The sequence below is a fragment of the Erythrolamprus reginae genome, chromosome 2 (assembly GCF_031021105.1).
Source record: "Erythrolamprus reginae isolate rEryReg1 chromosome 2, rEryReg1.hap1, whole genome shotgun sequence".
Taxonomy (NCBI): domain Eukaryota; kingdom Metazoa; phylum Chordata; class Lepidosauria; order Squamata; family Dipsadidae; genus Erythrolamprus; species Erythrolamprus reginae.
Genome location: NC_091951.1, coordinates 181,234,015 through 181,251,557, shown reverse-complemented (window position 1 = coordinate 181,251,557; position 17,543 = coordinate 181,234,015). Strand labels below are relative to the sequence as shown.

Below are 17,543 nucleotides of genomic sequence, written 5' to 3'. Positions count from 1 at the left end.
AGATTCAAGGCAACTGTTATTTTTAACCTGAAAGACTAACGTGCCTCACTATACCCTTGAAACAGAAAGGTTATCTTGGTTTCACTAAGAATATCTAGTCCTTGACTTATAGCCATTATGACCCTTTGAAGTTAAAGCAGCACTGAACAAAAGTGACTCATGGCCATTTTTCAGACTTACGACCATTTCAGCTTCCCCATAGCCATGCGGGCAAAATTCAGATGCTTGGCAACTGGCATGTATTTACAGTTGTCCTCGAGTCATCTGATCACCATTCCCATGTGGCTTCCGACAAGCAAGGTCAACGCGGGAAGAGTGTTTCCCTTAACAAGCACACAAAATTCATTAAAACTGCAATGATTTGCTTAACAACTGTGTCAAAAACACCATGGGAAAGTGGGGCATCATTCACTCAACAACTACTTTGCTTATCAATAGAAACTGTGGGCTCCATTGTGGCTGTATAAGTGCAGACAATAGTTTTTTAATATCCAGGGCAGTGATGGCGGACCTTTTTTTCCCTCCGGTGGCGAAAGAGCAAGCACATGTGCCCACACCCATAATTCACATACACGAGTGCCCATACCCATAATTCAATGCCTGGGGAGAGCGAAAACCCATTCCCCCAACCCTCAGAGGCCCTCTGGAGGTTGGAAGCAACCTGTTTCCCAACTTCTGGTGGGCCCAGTAGGCTCATGTTTCGTTCTCCCCAGGCTCCAAAGGCTTCCCTAGAGCCAGGGGTGAGTAAAAACGCCCTTCCCCATCTCCCTGGAGGCTCTCTGGGAGCCAAAAACACCCTCCCAAAGGCTCTGTGCAAACCAGAAACAGCTGGCTGGTGCACACATGCACGTTGGAGCTGAGCTAGGGCAACTGCTTCTGTGCCAGCAGAAACGGCTCTGTGTACCAGCTTTGGCACCTGTGCCATAGGTTCACCATCAGTGATCTAGGGTGACACCATCTTAAATTTAATGCCACCTTTCTTCTACGTAGTGGTTGTCAACCTGGAGGTCGGGACCCCTTTGGGAGTCGAATGACCATTTCACAGGCGTCGCCTAAGACCATGATAAAGACAAATTTCCCATGGTGTTAGGAACTAAAGTTTCTATTCTGGCACCTGGGAACAGATTTTTACAACCAACCAATGTGGCATTTACAGTGGAGGGTATCTCTCTGACTTTCCTGCCAATCAGCTCTGTTGTGAGAATTGGCGCTATGCTTATGGTTGGGGGTCACCACAACATAAGGAACTGTATTAAGGGGCTGCGACGTTAGAAAGGTTGAGAACCACTGAAAGCCATAAACAGGCAAGAGGCTTTTTAAAAAGGGGCTGTCCAAATGACAAGCTTTCAATTTCACTCCCAGAAACTAATTATCATTTACTCCCATTGAATAAGAGGAGGGTGAGTGTGCAGCCACTTGTCAGCCCTGCCCAGACAATGAATGTAATCACAAAGGAATAAATTTACTAATACCTGAAATAAATATCCTCTTCAGAAAATATTGGGCTAGAAAAGATCACTAAACCCATTACAACTTTCTTCAACCTGGTTATCCTTTTCATATGTGGGTGTCACCTCCCCAAGTTTTCAAAAAAGGGGCTGTTATCTGGGAATTTGGGGAGTTGAGAGGCGGCCCCGACTCTCTGGAACCAGCTCTCCCCAGAGATTAGAACTGCCCCTACCCTCCTTGCCTTTCGTAAACTCCTTAAAACCCACCTTTGTCGTCAGGCATGGGGGAACTGAAATATCTCCCCTGGGGTATGGTATGCTTGTATGTATGTCTGTTTAATAATGGGGTTTTTAAAATATCTTAAATTGTAAATTATTAGATTTGTTATAAACTGTTTTTATTGTGTTGTGAGCCGCCCCGAGTCTACGGAGAGGGGCGGCATACAAATCTAATAAACATAAACATACAACAGAAATATTTCCTGGTTGAGAAGGTTGTTTGTGATATAAAAACAATCTGTAGAATCCCGAAGATAGCAAGACTCTTCCCTATCCCATCTCCTGTACTTGCTATCTCATCCAATCTTTGCCACCAACAGCAGCAGCAACCAAAGACAAAAGGATCTTTATAATTAGAGCTCTACCAATATTCAAATGTTCATCTTCAGGGTTCTCAAGCTATGGATTCGGATGCCCAGGGAGACACAAGCAACTTTTGCAAGACAGAACTGGAACACTTGTGAAAGGTCCCTCCTGTTTTGTCTCAAAAAGCTCAAGCAAGTATAAAACCTGGTCATATTTTGAGAATTGGCTCTCCATCCAAACTGTCCCTCACCACAGCTGCTCTGTTAGTTTTATTCACAAGGAACACTCACACGCCTTGATTTGGCCTTCTCAGGGTTATGAGGAACGGTTTGAGAAGGCCCGAATTAGCTCCTTAAACCAACAACTCAAAATCTCCCTATGTTGTGCCCTCTAGGGTTTATCCTGGTGTTGTGACCCAATGAGTTTTGAAGTGCTGCTTTCGTGTGAATGGAAGAGCATCTCCCAACATTGCCTCTATCGGCAGCCTAACTTGCAATTCAGCATGAAACCAAACTGGAATAGTTTTCTCCTTTCAAACTGTATTTGTCTTGACTGTCAGCCAAACCCAGAGCTGGTTTTAGCTCCAGCTTCTTCAGAGAATGATTCCAATACCATTCAAACAGAATTGTTGTCTTCATCTATTCTGGGAGATGGGGACAGTGTTATGATAGCACCCTATCACAGGCAGTCAGGAAACACATCAAAATACAACTCTTCCTCCTGCCCCCTCTGAAGCCAAGCAGAATAACCCCATCCTAATCCATCAGGACTCTGGCCAAGTCATCGTCTCCAACTGTGGGACACAGCCGCCGGAGTAAGACACAAGTACAGCTTCGTGGCAGGCTGTAGATATAGGACAGAGGTTGTTGTGCAGAATAAAGTGACAGAAGCAAGTTTGGGAGAGGGGGAAAAAAGCTTTCGACCAAATATCACTAAAATAGCACATCTCAGAATTCACTTTTCCCAGCAAGAGTGTTTCACTCTCCCAAATGCAGAAATAATAATAATCAAATGATACAATAAGAATACCAACAGGGATTGAACTGCAACAGTAGCTAGATGTGCCTAGTAATTGTGTGCGTGTGTGCGTGTGTGTGTGTGAGAGAGAGAGAGAGAGAGAGAGAGAAAGAGATTTAGCAATTACAGGTTGTCCTCAACTTACAACCGTTCCCTTAGTGACCATTCAAAGATACAACTACACTGAAAAAAAAGGACCTATGCCCATTTTTCACACTCACAACCACTGCACCATCCCCATGGCCACTTAATTTACAATTGGATGCTTGACAACTGACTCACAATTGTGACAGTTGAAGTGTCCCAGGATTTGTGGTTCCCTTCTGTTACTGATTTAATAACCGCAGTGATTCAGTTAAACAAATGCGGCAAGAAAAAGTTGTAAAAGGGGGCAAAACTAATTTCACACCCTCACTCACCAACACACATTTCAAGCTCACTTGTGGGTCGTAAGTTGACAACTACCTGTTCAGTAATAGATGGGTCTGACCCATTCTCCACTGGCTAATTTTGGGCCCATCCACTTCACAGAGCTATCCTTGTGGAGGAGACAGGCATATAGCTTCACCCTCTGAGAAAAAAGAGTTCTGGATAAATTTAATACCATCTTGATCTGGCCACTAAATGATGAAGGTTTTTTTTAATGGGTTTTAGATTATTTTATATTGCTTTTATTTGTTGTATGCTGCCCAGAGTCCGGAAGGAGGAGTTGGGCAGCCTATATGTGTTTATGTATGTATGTATGTATGTATGTATGTATGTATGTATGTATGTATGTATATGTGTGTGTCTGCATCACATGTTTTTGCTGATAATCAAATGATATATATATGTGTTAGCTTCATGCTGCTTTGAACATAGTTTCAACTATATTCAACTATATTCAAAGCAGCATGAAGCTGGCAAGTTCAGCCTGATGATGGTGAATGTGATTTCACCGAACCTTCGCATAGACACTCAAAATATTACACAGGGTAAAACCTGAACTCAGAACAATCTACATACATTACCCGTGAAAATCTACAAAAACAAACATATATACATATGTACATATGTACATATATACATACATACATACATATATATATATATATATATATGAAAGAAAGAAAGAAAGAAAGAAAGAAAGAAAGAAAGAAAGAAAGAAAGAAAGAAAAAAGTCAGGATACATATAAACAACCCTAATCTTTTTTTTTTTTGTGGCAGAGTGCACGCCAGGCCTTTGAGCAAGTTCCCCACAGCCCTGGAGTGCAGGTTACAGGTCAACATTCTTTCTCTCTCCCACCCCTCTGGTCCTCCTCCTGCCTGGCCACTGCTTACAATATTGCATAGGAGAGAAAGCCCCACATCCTTTCCTTCACTCTCAACCCCCACAACATGCTTCCGAAAAAAGCAGGTTCCATACAAGCTTTTGTAGGAAGCATGTGCAGAACGGACAGAGAACAACACAGGAGTTGGGGGGGGGAGGTTATGGAAAGCCCACCTGTTCCTCTTCACCCCCTCCAGACCTGAGAAGCGGAAGAGTTGCACAGCTTAGCCTTCATCTCTTTCTGGCCCCAACCATCCCTTTTACTGGGAGGCAGCCCAGAAAAACCAACATTTGAGGGAGGGGGGAACAAAAAAAAGCAACCGTAGCCGGTCTGGGACAGTCCAGGCCATACATTTCACACATGTGCAGGTCTCCCCCCCCCCCCGCCATGAAATGAATTCGAATAATTCTGAGGCCTTTTCGCCTGGAAACATCCGATGCGAAAGAGAACGGGGACTTATTTACACGTCGGCGTACTCGAGACGAGTCTGAGGAGCCCATTCTGAGGGTGGAGGGAGAGGGGGGGGGCGGTTTGTAGCAGTGGGAACTTTCCCGGGCGCTGAGCAACTCCAGCGCCTTCCAAGAGGGGCCCGGAGCCCGCGTACCGGACAGGTGTCCCCATTTTTCCCCCTCGCAGGCTCCGCAGCTGCCGGCCTGCCGCGCGCGCCCCCCCAAACCTAAGCCGAGACTCTCCCCCTCGTGCGTCGCCCGCCAGAGCCGAAGTAGAGGCGGCCTAAATGGGCTGCCCCGCTCCTCTTCCCGGTCCTTCCTTCCTCTCTCTCTCTCTCATCCTTCTCAAGGTTTCCCAAAGGCCCGGCCTCTCCGGAGCCGCCTGTCCCACGTCCCCCCTCCCTCCAGCCCGACTCGGCTCCAGAGGCGCAAGGCGGTCGGATCCTCCGGCTCCTCCTTTTGCGCGCCCGGCAAGCCCGCAGTTGCGCCCCGTTCCTCTCCCTCCCTCCCGCCGTCCGTCCCCTCCATTCACCTCGCAACGCCCGAGCGGGTTTCGGTTGGAAAGGCCGGGGCCGACCGTCTTCTGGGGCCGGCGGGGAGGATAAGCGGGCACCGTCTCCTCAACCCTCCTTACGCTCAGCGGGCTCTCGTCTCCCGGCCCTTCGCTCGGGGGTGCTGGTTGTTTTTTGTTTTTGTTTTTACGGCGTGTCCCCCGCTCTTCGCCGCCGCCGCCTCTTCTCCATTCCTGCCTGCTCGCTCTGGGCCCGTCCCCTCCGTCCGTCCCTCCCTCCCGCGTTGTCCAGGGTAAACGCCCTCTAGCCCGGATCCACAAGGCTCGGCCCGCTCCGTGTGTGCGCTCCCGACCGGGGATCGGCGAGCGGGGAGGCCTTAAAGGCACAAGATCCCTTTTGTCGCCTTCCCTTGGATCCCTTCTCTCTCTCTCTCCCACCCCCGCCGGCTTGGGATGCGGGGGCAGTTGTTGAGGGAGACGCCGAGGTGCGGAGGAGAGGCGCGGGTTCTTGGCAGCGAGGCGCGCTTTGGCGACGGAGTCAGAAAGCGGCTGGTCCAATGCAGGCAGGCAAGGGCACCTGCTGCAAGCCAGGCTGAAGGACGGAGGGGAAGCGAGCGGGGGGGGGGAGGCTTTTAGCCCGCTCCCCCGGTGGGTGGTTGATGTTCGTCGCCTTGGAAGCCTTCCCTCAGCCTGATTTGCAGGGGAGTGGGAGGGGGGCATATGGAATATCTACCACCTGGGTGAATATGTATATATGTATGTATCACATGTTTCTAGGATAGATCTATTTTGGCCTTTTTCTGCCCTCATCAGCTAGCCATACCCTCAGTGGGATTTGCACTTGCAGCCTTTACCTTGTAAAGCAGAGAATTAACCTCTAAGCTACAGGATCTAATTTGAATTTTCAAATTCAGCAAAAACATGTGACACGTACAGAATATAGTTTGTGGGCTATGAATAAATTAACTATCTGCCTTGGAAATGGCCCTGGGTTGGGCCGAGAGGCAAAAGGAAGCATTAAGTTCCCTCCATATTTGGGTATATCAGGGTGATAAGACAGGAAAAACATATACATACATATATATGTGTGTGTGTGTCACATGTTTTTTTGCTGAATTTGAAAATTAAGGTTGCAGGTTCAAGTCCCAGTGGGTATGGCTAGCTGATGAGGTCAAAATAAGGCTGAAATAGATCTATCCATGCCTCCCTTAATTTTCAAATTCAGCAAAAAAACCATGTGATATATATATATGTCACATGTTTTTTTGCTGAATTTGAAAATTATACATACATACATACATACATACATACATACATACATACATACATATATCTACGAAAACAAAAATCTACGAAAACATATATGTTTTAATTTTCAAATTCAGCAAAAAAACAAACAAACATGTGACATATATACTCCCCTGCCTTGGAAATGGCCCTGGGTTGGGCTGAGAGGCAAAAAAGGAGCTGTGATGTTCCTTCAATATACCAGGGTGATTCGACACAAAATGTAACCCTTCCCTGGTACAGAGCTGAAGGGATTGGATATTGTAGCCTAGAGGATAATTCTCTGCCTTACAAGGCAAAGGTTGCAAGTTCAAGTCCCAGTGGGTATGGCTAGCTGATGAGGCCAAAATAAGGCCGAAATAGATCTATCCTAGTCTCCCTTAATTTTCAAATTCAGCTTAAACATGTGACATATATATATATATATATATATATATATATATATATATATATATATATACACATACACATATATATATATGTCACATGTTTTTTTGCTGAATTTGAAAATGAATATACAGTACATATATGTCATATATATATATATGTCAAAGGACACGTCATACCCCTACATCAGAGGTGCTACCCCTCCCTGAAAACCCACCTGGGAAGCCCTGGCACAAAATCAACCAACATGGCGCAGGCTGATCCACTGAGGCTGCCAGACATCTGAGGCCAGAACAACAACCATAGCAGAGGAGAAGCGAGCACTCCGCAAAGCCAGAGCTGCAAATGCTGCGACAATGGTTGTCCGCACATATCTGCCAACATGCGGCAGAACATTTCGTGCCCCTATAGGCCTCGCCAGCCACCTGCGGACTCATCATGGGCAGCCCATGATGTCATGGTCCTCTTTGAATATGATGGACGAACGTCATCATCTTGGGTGTCCTGAGTCATGTATTTCAGTGGCAGATCAAGAGCTTCCACAACGGGGCCTCTGTTCTGCGGTTGTTGCATTTTTTCCAGTATTAAAGGAGGTAGGCACCCCAAACTATGCGGTCCCCCAAAACAATGCCAATGAGTCAAATGGGGAGGAACTCAGCTTTGTCTTTTTGCTCTATGGCCACTTGTTGATTTTTTGTTGTTGTTTTCTTATAAACTCTGAAAAAAGCTTGCTCTGTTTTATTCCTCCCATGTGCATAATTTGCCAGGAGGCTGTTCTGATTGAGGTTCAAAGCCAAAATGTTAGGTAGCCTTAGTTCTAACTCTTGGACAAGATCCAGGTATTGAGAGGCAGTTGACCTTGGCAAAGAGGCCAATGAGTTAAGAAATGCCCTGCTGGCAAGCATTGGTATTGGCTGAAGAAACCAGGAGTGGGCTCCTCCCAATTCAGACCAGATCGGCCAAACTGGTAGCGGCGACACAGTGGTGGCATCAGGATGGTGTCATGGTTCCGGTTTAGTCGGTGCCAGTCCGTGGGCACTGCCATCTCTCCTTTTTTGGAATTTTTTCCATTTTTTTTTACTGTTTGGAAGTTTTTTCTTCCACTGCCGCTTGAAAAAGGGCCCACCCACCTGCCCTCCGGGTTTATACTTTCTTTTATTCCTTCCCCCGGTGCACAGCTGATCTGCTTCTCAGCTCTCAGCTGTGTTTCCGGCTGATTATAGCTACTGAGCATAGGCAGAAGCAGAATTGCATGAGGGAACGTGTATGTGTGCGAGAGAGAGTGTATTGAGCGCACACACGCATGCAAACCAGTGGCGAAGGTAAGTAGAACCCACCCCTGGAGGAGACCCATGTTAGATTTATTGACAGTTTGTACTCCTCATGGAGGAAAAGGAGCTGCTTGCCATCAGTTGTCCCAAGGAAAACAGTAGGGGGTGAAGCTACTTGGAATACTGTGTTGTCAGTTCTGGAGACCTCACCTACAAAAAGATATTGACAAAATTGTACGGGTCCAGAGATGGACTACAAAAATGGTGGAAGGTCTTAAGCATAAAATTTATCAGAAAAGACTTAATGAACTCAATCCGTATAGTCTGGAGGACAGAAGGAAAAGGGGGGACATGATTGAAACATTTAAATATGTTAAAGGATTCAGTAAAGTTCAGGAGGGAAGTGTTTTTAATAGAGTGAACACAAGAACAAGCGGGCACAATCTGAGGGTAGTTGGGGGAAAGATTAGAAGTAATGTGAGAAAATATTATTTTACTGAAAGAGTAGTAGATGCTTGGGACGAACTTCCAGCAGACGTGGTTGGTAAATCCACAATGACTGAATTTAAACATGCTTGGGATATATATCCATCCTAAGATAAAATACAGGGACTAGTATAAGGGCAGACTAGATGGACCTTGAGGTCTTTTTCTGCGGTCAATGTTCTATGTTTCTATGTAACCCTAACTCTTAGTATTTAACCTCTGTCTTAATTTGTGCTTGTAAGGAAAAAGAGGAAGGCATATTCTCTAGGCTTCCCAAGAGGAGAGCCAGATTATTAACTTGAAAGAAGCCCCAATGGGGATTTGAGGAGAGGCCGCAGAGACTAGTGTAGTCTTTTAAAGGCATGTCCAAGAGAGCCTTCTGCTGCTGCAGCTGCAAACATGCCTTGCTGGGTGGTGGATAGGCATAGCCCACGGACCCATCACCCTTCTGGTTTCCAGACTGGCTGGCTATGGAACACTGCCAACAAATCTCCTTAACAGAGCAACTTACCAAAGCGCTCGTTGGGAGTGATTATCCCAGACGCACACGGTCTGTGCTTCCCCTGGGCCTTCTTGAATTGCTTCTCCCCAGGCAAGAAACTGTGGGGAAGGGGGTGCTAATGAATTAATTGATTCTAGTGTCTTTGTCCTTGCATCATATTTGGTGTCATGGGGATTTGAGGTGGGTATCATGTCGTAGTTTTAACCCTTCCTGAACTGGAAGCCAGAACATTGCCAAATCCTCAAAAGAGCAGGTTTCTTTTCTTTTTTTTTGGTGTCAATGTTCCTACCAGTTAAGAATGCCAAACTCTTCTTTCCCTTGCCATATTCCTTTCTAATCGTTTCTGAAAAATAATGCCATAAATTATCGACTTGGCTTGGTACGGTGTTTGTGAAAGACAAATTGACTACTTCTCTAGATTTGAGGAGTAAGGGATAGAATATTTTAGTCTTTCTAGAATATTGGGACTTCAAAAACCTTCTCAGAGGTTATGCAACCTTTCTCAGAGGTGGTATAAAATTGTACTTTTACCCACTTTTTTCCTCTTCCTTTCCTTGTGTCATTGTTATAGGCAACAGATACATAGGTTGAAACTTACATATTTTGAAATTTTGAATCCCTTGGTTTTAATAGTTCACAATCCAATTTTATTTAAATGTTGTAATCACTAACAACTGAGTACATAATGTTATCCTAACTTACCTTGAAAAAAACTACTGGAGTAAGAGAGAATTCTTTCTGGAATAAGAACATAATCCTGCTGCGAGTTAATTTGATTTTATTTTTGGAGATAGTGTGGTTTCTAGATTATTATTATGATTGGTGGCATAGTCAAGTCAACAATAGGTTTAGGTTGGATTTAGCATTTGTCATCTTCCTATCAAGTCTTTCTCAAGGGCCTGAATAGGCAGATATTGTCCGATGGTGTTAAAGGTATCCTCACAAGGTATACCATACTTTTTCCCAAGGAAAGCAACCTTTTGAAATTGATCATAGTAATTTTGTCAATGCTGATGGAAGCACCATTGAAGTGCTGCTTCAGAGGTTTTGTAATTGCACCTAAAGAGCCTATTATTATTGGTAGATTTCGTTTGCCATTTTACTGCTACCCTTACTCTATCCAGACTTTTTGACTTTCTTACCAATAATCTAGGGTGTTATGTGGCAAGGGATTGTCTGTTTGAATTCTAAAGTCCCGCTAGCTTCTTTATTTTCTATTGTATTGTCTATTTTGTGGTCCCTCCAGTTCTTGCTTGCAGGCAAGTGGTTTCCCTTACAAATATTCCAGTGCACCTTTGTTGATACTTCGTCATATGCTGTTGTTTGTGCAATCTCCTTGCAGCAGCTAACTAGGTGGCCCACTGTTTCTTCAGCTTCTTTGTAAAGGTGGCATTTGCTATCTCTTTTTTTTCTTAGAATAGATTGGCCAGGTCAACTCCCTATTGGCCAAGTGTGATTGGACACACAAGGAATTTGTCTTTGGTTCATATGCTCTCAGTGTACATGAAAAAAAAAAAGATACTTTAATCAAGAAATCATGAAGTACAACATTTAATGATTGTCATAGGGTTTTCAGTTGATATCTTCTCTTTGTATGTTCTTAATGTTTGGTCTTGTGCAGCCAGAGTTAGTATTTATTTATTTTATTTATTTATTTATTTTGTCCAATACACAATGAGGGCTTTAGTGGGTATATATCTATATACACATAGTAAAATACATGATGATAGTAAAATATATCTAAGAAATAATAGAAAAGGAGGTATAGTAATAGAACATATCAATGAAAGAATAGAAGAAGAGATATAGGAATAGAATAAAGGTATAGGAGATATAGGAGAGCAATAGGACAGGGGACGGAAGGCACTCTAGTGCACTTGTACTCGCCCCTTACTGACCTCTTAGGAATCTGGATAGGTCAACCATGGATAATCTAAGGGTAAAGTGTTGGGGGTTTGGGGATGACACTATGGAGTCCGGTAATGAGTTCCATGCTTCGACAACTCGGTTACTGAAGTCATATTTTTTACAGTCAAGTTTGGAGCGGTTAATATTAAGTTTAAATCTGTTGTGTGCTCTTGTGTTGTTGTGGTTGAAGCTGAAGTAGTAGTATGTCTGTCTCTTTCTTAACCATTGCCAGTTCTCATTGTTATCTGTTTTGCCTGGATTGTTTGTTTGTAGTCTTTAAATCATTGTTGACTCCAGGCAACTACCTGTACAATTCCCTACAGTTAACTTGGCAAGATTTTGCAAAAGTGGTTTGTCACTGTCCCCTTCCTCGGGAGCCTGGGGCAAACCTAGGGACCCTCGGTGGTACAGTGGTTAGAGTGCAGTGCTGCAAACTATTTCTGCTGATCACCAGCTGCCAGCAGTTTGGCAGATCGAATCTCAGTAGGCTGAAGGTTGATTCAGCCTTCCATCGTTCCAAGATCTGTAAAATGAAGACCCAGATTATTGGGGTCAATATGCTTACTCTCTGTAAACCACTTAGAGAGGGCTATAAAGCACTGTGAGGTGGTACATAAATCTAAATGTTATTGCTATTGCTATTCCCAGGACTGAAAGGAGAAACTGTACAAACTTGCCCATCTGGCTTTACTGCCTAAGGTAGAATTAGAACTCACAGCTGGGTTTCTAGCCTGGAATCTTAACCTCTGCCCAAAACAAGATCTCATCATTATGTATAAGAGCTCTTAAACAAAATATTACACAGAAAAAGAGTCTGTCAAATACTTTATTCATTTATTCATTTTCAAGATGCATACCATTTCTTTTCTAAAAATTCAAAACACCTTAGAATAAAATATAACGAAAGCCATTAAGTAAAATCATTAGAAAAGAAGCAACGGACCAGAACAAAACAGGGGGAAGAGTTCCTCAAAAGTAGAGTTCAACACCTAGGCTCCGGGTCCTCGGAGAGGGGCGGCATACAAGTCTAATAAATTAAATTGAATTGAAAATACCAGAGTGGGGGTATGTAAAGTCTTGTTTTTGTATTGTTGTGTATATGTATATATTCCAAATATTTTTTTTAAATGAAAATATCTGGAGGAGGAATGGAGATAAAAGTAGAGATAAGGTAGTAGCAATATGCACATTTTATTTCAAAGTTAAACTAATTTATCTTTTCCAAAAGGGCACCAAAGTAGCTGCAACTCAGTTCAGAAGCTATGTAACTGCTAAAAGGATACAGCAACATGGATGGAATGAACTGCAGCAAAAGAGACGCTACCCAGAATTATTTCATTGACTTTGACTTTTTTCTTTTAAGAGATGTTTACATAAGAGGCAACTGGGTAAAGTGATTTGCCTCTGCCTACTCTTCTACCTCAGGATGTTCTCTTTCAGCCCAGTTTAACTTAGTCATTTCTGTTTGGGAAAATGTTTCCATTCTTTCTGATGAGAAAAAATTCCTTTTTTGAAAGAAAGAAAGAAAGAAAGAAAGAAAGAAAGAAAGAAAGAAAGAAAGAAAGAAAGAAAGAAAAACAGCCAGTGGTGCCTGTGGCAGAGATGTTGTGATATCAAATAGTGAATGCAGCTGGGTAATTAAAGCATCAAGTCTTTTTATTTTATGTTCATGGCAGTCACATCTGCTATTTGATATTACTGACCCTTCTCCTCCTCCCCATGGCATTTTTAGATCATCTCTAAAAACATCACTGAAGTTAGGTTAATGAATATTTTGATAAGAGGTCAGTCATCATTGTTATATGATCAACTACCATAGTAAGTTGAAAAAAGGTAAGTAGAGCCACTTCACTAAGACTTGGCATAAGATGGCATGGACTTGTCCACTCAACCATCTGTAATCAAGCTTGACTCAAGGGGATCTTTAACAGAGTTGGGTCCACGTATGGATAGAACATACAAAAGAGACAAAACATTGCATTGTCTTGCAGTGGTATAGTCACTAATAGTCTTTGCCCTGTTTATGAAGTGATGTTGAAGATGTTGAGATTCCATCCTTGATCTGATTTATGTCTGGCTCAGCTATGGTGTACGTCGAAGTGAACTTGAAGTGATTCTCCCATCAAGACCTTGTGGTTATGTTGTTATCCCACTGATGGGACCCCTCTTGTCACCCCACCCCAGCCTCCAAAACCCATGTAGCAAACTGAACTACATCCTCCTTGCTCAAAAGATTCCAGCCCCATATTTAAAATGCTGCTGTGATACCAGTTACTTGTTTTAAGGAATGGTACCCTACTCTGTAGCAACATGCGGTTGCGAAATGGAGAAATTGCCAAAGAAATGCCAACAGTGTGTACTGTACTTCCAAGTCTGGACAGGAGAAGGGCACTGAATGAAAACCATTTTTTAAATTCACTGATTGGTCAGCTAGGAGCATTAATTAGCTTATGGTCTGATCAGTAATGTCGGGGTTCCAAATAGCATCCAAAATTATATCAGAGTCCAAGGCAAATGATTCCTCAAAATTCCAATTTATTAACAGAGCCGTGTTGGTACATCTGGGTAAAACCCGAATCTGAAGTACCCCGGGTTTCTCCACCCAGTTGAAAGTTCAAGCCCTTGCCCCCACACCCACAAATCCATCACTTTGTCCATCCTGGCAGAGTCCACCCATTTCCTTCCGTGCAGGTGCAGATGTGCAGAGACAAAGGATGACCTTGGCTTTCTGGAAAGAATTTGTTATGGCTGCATACTGACAATCCTCATACCATCCCGCCTCCCATTTCCCCATAGTAGAAATGCATATAGAATAGTATAGTGTGACAGGCCAAAAATCCCAGAAAAAATGGTTTCGACCTGACATTGAGCTTGCAACAACTTGGAGCAAGCTTCAGATGGGCTTCTGAGGAATTGCAGAACTGAATACCATGATGTGAAAGTACATTACAGGTTTCAGGGGACCATGCTGTAATTATCTGAGGAACTGGAACCCATCTGAAAGGGAAAAAGGGAAATCATGGGAATGAGAACCTTAAATATCAAGACAGGCTTATTACTAGGCAGAGCTCCAAGTTTGTTCCCTTAGAGGTTAGATTTTGCTCGTTGGTACTGTTGACTCATGGAAAAACAATCAAGACAACCTTCTATCAGTGAACTGGGAAGCTTAGGTCTTTACCTTAATCTGATTTAAAAAAAACTTTTTCCAATGCTACAGAGAATAATGGGGAGTAATAGTTTTTAGCAGGAGGAGAGAAGTCTTTTAAGATATAAGTACATAAGTTTGAAGGTACAACACAGCAGATTTATACCCAGCTAATGTAGCTCTTGGGTGAAACTAATTTATGGAATATGTACCATGCATACCATCATGCATCTTTTATGTAATGGCTATGCATTGATGCACCATTACGGAGACACAACATCTGCCCTAGAGGCCAATGTATTTGCTGTCCCAGTGTCTGCGTGGTGGCAACTGTGGTGCTAATACTAGTTCACTTTGCTCTGCCCTGCTAATTGTGCTGCTTCACGCCACACCGGAACAAGCAGGGTGGCAGATGATTTATAAAAATGCAGTCCAACTACTAATAGTGTGAGAAACAACATAGTTTGCCTTATCTGGGCCATTTGCTCGTGGTTGGGCACAAGAGAGTTCTTGGGCATGTTACTAAGTCAGCAGTTAATTCCTACTCAAATAGGTGATATACTGCTCTCTGACTTGAATACTTTTCTTTTTAATCCTAGCTGAATTAAGTAGCCTTAAAGACATTTATGTTACTATTTGTGCATTTTAGAGCCAAGCTGGACAATATCGTTTGAGCCATGTGCAGAAGTTGTGCTTAGAACTTTCCACAAAGCTTACATTGGGGTGACATCCAGACAAGATTTATTTATTTATTTATTTATCAGATTTGTAGGCCGCCCCTCTCCGCAGACTCGGGGCGGCTCACAGCAACAATGATACAATGTAACAAATCTAATATTTAATTAATTAATAACCCCAATTTAGAAACCAATCATACACACTAGCGTACCATACATAAATTTTATAAGCCTAGGGGGGGAGGGAAATTGTCAATTCCCCCATGCCTGACGACAGAGGTGGGTTTTAAGGAGCTTACGAAAGGCTAGGAGGGTGGGGGCAACTCTGATATCTGGGGGGAGTTGGTTCCAAAGGGTCGGGGCCGCCACAGAGAAGGCTCTTCCCCTGGGTCCCGCCAAACGACATTGTTTAGTTGACGGGACCCGGAGAAGGCCAACTCTGTGGGACCTAACTGGTCGCTGGGATTCGTGCGGCAGAAGGCGGTCCCGGAGATATTCTGGTCCGGTGCCATGAAGGGCTTTATAGGTCATAACCAACACTTTGAATTGTGACCGGAAACTGATCGGCAACCAATGCAGACTGCGGAGTGTTGGTGTGACATGGGCATATTTAGGGAAGCCCATGATAGCTCTCGCAGCTGCATTCTGCACGATCTGAAGTTTCCGAACACTTTTCAAAGGTAGCCCCATGTAGAGAGCATTACAGTAGTCGAGCCTCGAGGTGATGAGGGCATGAGTGACTGTGAGCAATGAGTCCCGGTCCAAATAGGGCCGCAACTGGTGCACCAGGCGAACCTGGGCAAACGCCCCCCTCGCCACAGCTGAAAGATGTTTCTCTAATGTAAGCTGTGGATCGAGGAGGACGCCCAAGTTGCGAACCCTCTCTGAGGGGGTCAATAATTCCCCCCCCAGGGTAATGGAAGGACAGATGGAATTGTCCTTGGGAGGCAAAACCCACAGCCACTCCGTCTTATCCGGGTTGAGCTTGAGTCTGTTGACACCCATCCAGACCCCAACAGCCTCCAAGCACCGGCACATCACTTCCACTGCTTCGCTGACTGGACAAGGGGTGGAGATGTAAAGCTGGGTATCATCTGCATATTGATGATACCTCACCCCATGCCCTTGGATGATCTCACCCAGCGGTTTCATGTAGATATTAAATAGTAGGGGGGAGAGGACCGACCCCTGAGGCACCCCACAAGGGAGTAACCTAGAGGTCGACCTCTGGCCCCCCACTAACACCGACTGCGACCGACCAGAGAGGTAGGAGGAGAACCACTGAAGAACAGTGCCTCCCACTCCCAACCCCTCCAGCCGGTGCAGAAGGATACCATGGTCGATGGTATCGAAAGCCGCTGAGAGGTCAAGAAGCACCAGGACAGAGGATAAACCCCTGTCCCGGGCCCGCCAGAGATCATCCATCAGTGCGACCAAAGCAGTTTCCGTGCTGTAGCCGGGCCTGAATCCTGACTGTTGAGGACCTAGATAATCGGCTTCTTCCAAGGACCGCTGGAGCTGGAGCGCCACCACCTTCTCAACAACCTTCCCCATAAAGGGAAGGTTGGAGACTGGTCGATAGTTGTTGAGAATGGCTGGGTCCAGGGAAGGCTTCTTGAGGAGGGGGCGCACAAGTGCCTCCTTGTAGGGATCCGGGAAGGACCCCCTCCCCAAAGAAGCGTTGACAATCTCCTGGACCCAGCTCCGTGTCACCTCCTTGCTGGCCGAAACCAGCCAGGAGGGACACGGATCCAGTAAACAGGTGGCGGAACTCACAGCTCCAATGGCCTTGTCCACTTCATCAGGTGTCACCAGATCAAACTCTTCCCAGACAGGTGGACAAGTACGTGCCCCAGTCACCTCGACTGACTCATTGTCAGTCGACTCTGCATTCCAATTGGAGTCGAGGTCCGCTCGGATCCGAGTGATTTTATCAGCGAAAAACGTGTTAAAATCCTCGGCACTACTCTGCAAGGGCTCCCCAACTCCCCCCTGATTAAGAAGGGAGCGGGTCACCCTAAACAGAGCGGCCGGGCGGGATTCCGCTGATGCAATCAAGGCGGAATGATACGCGCATCTTGCCGCCTTGAGTGCCACTTTGTAAGTCTTAACATGTGCTCTTACAAGTGTTCGATCGGATTCGGACTTACTCTTCCTCCATCGCTTCTCTAGACGTCTCTTCTGGCGTTTCAACTCCCGGAGCTCCTCGTTGAACCATGGAGCTCTACGGGGTCTAGTGCCGCGGAGAGGTCGCAACGGCGCAATCCGGTCAAGAGCCTCTGCTGCAGCCTTGTTCCAGGCCTCTGCGAGAGACTCCGCCGAACTGTGTACGAGTGTATCTGGAATAACCCCAAGCGCCTTCTGAAAGCCCTCTGGGTCCATCAGGCGTCTGGGGCGGAACAGCTTAATCGGTTCCGCCTCCCTGCGGGGAAGGATTGGAGCCAGGAAGTCAAGCCGCAGTAGAAAATGGTCCGACCATGACAAAGGCAGCACTTCTAAGCCCCTTAATCTCAGACCATTACTCAGTTGCTCAGAGAGGAATACCATGTCGGGTGCATGC

General features: G+C 44.9%; 1 protein-coding gene across 2 annotated transcripts in view; it reads right to left on the bottom strand.

Moving 5' to 3' along the window:
- ADCY6 (adenylate cyclase 6) overlaps positions 1-5,812 on the bottom strand; it is an 83,060-nt gene extending 77,248 nt beyond the window's left edge. For both annotated transcript variants that reach the window (XM_070740650.1, XM_070740651.1), the window contains exon 1: positions 5,342-5,812. The gene's annotated coding sequence lies outside the window, so the exon portion shown is untranslated. The remainder of the gene's footprint in view (positions 1-5,341) is intronic.
- Positions 5,813-17,543: the final 11,731 nt, after the last annotated feature.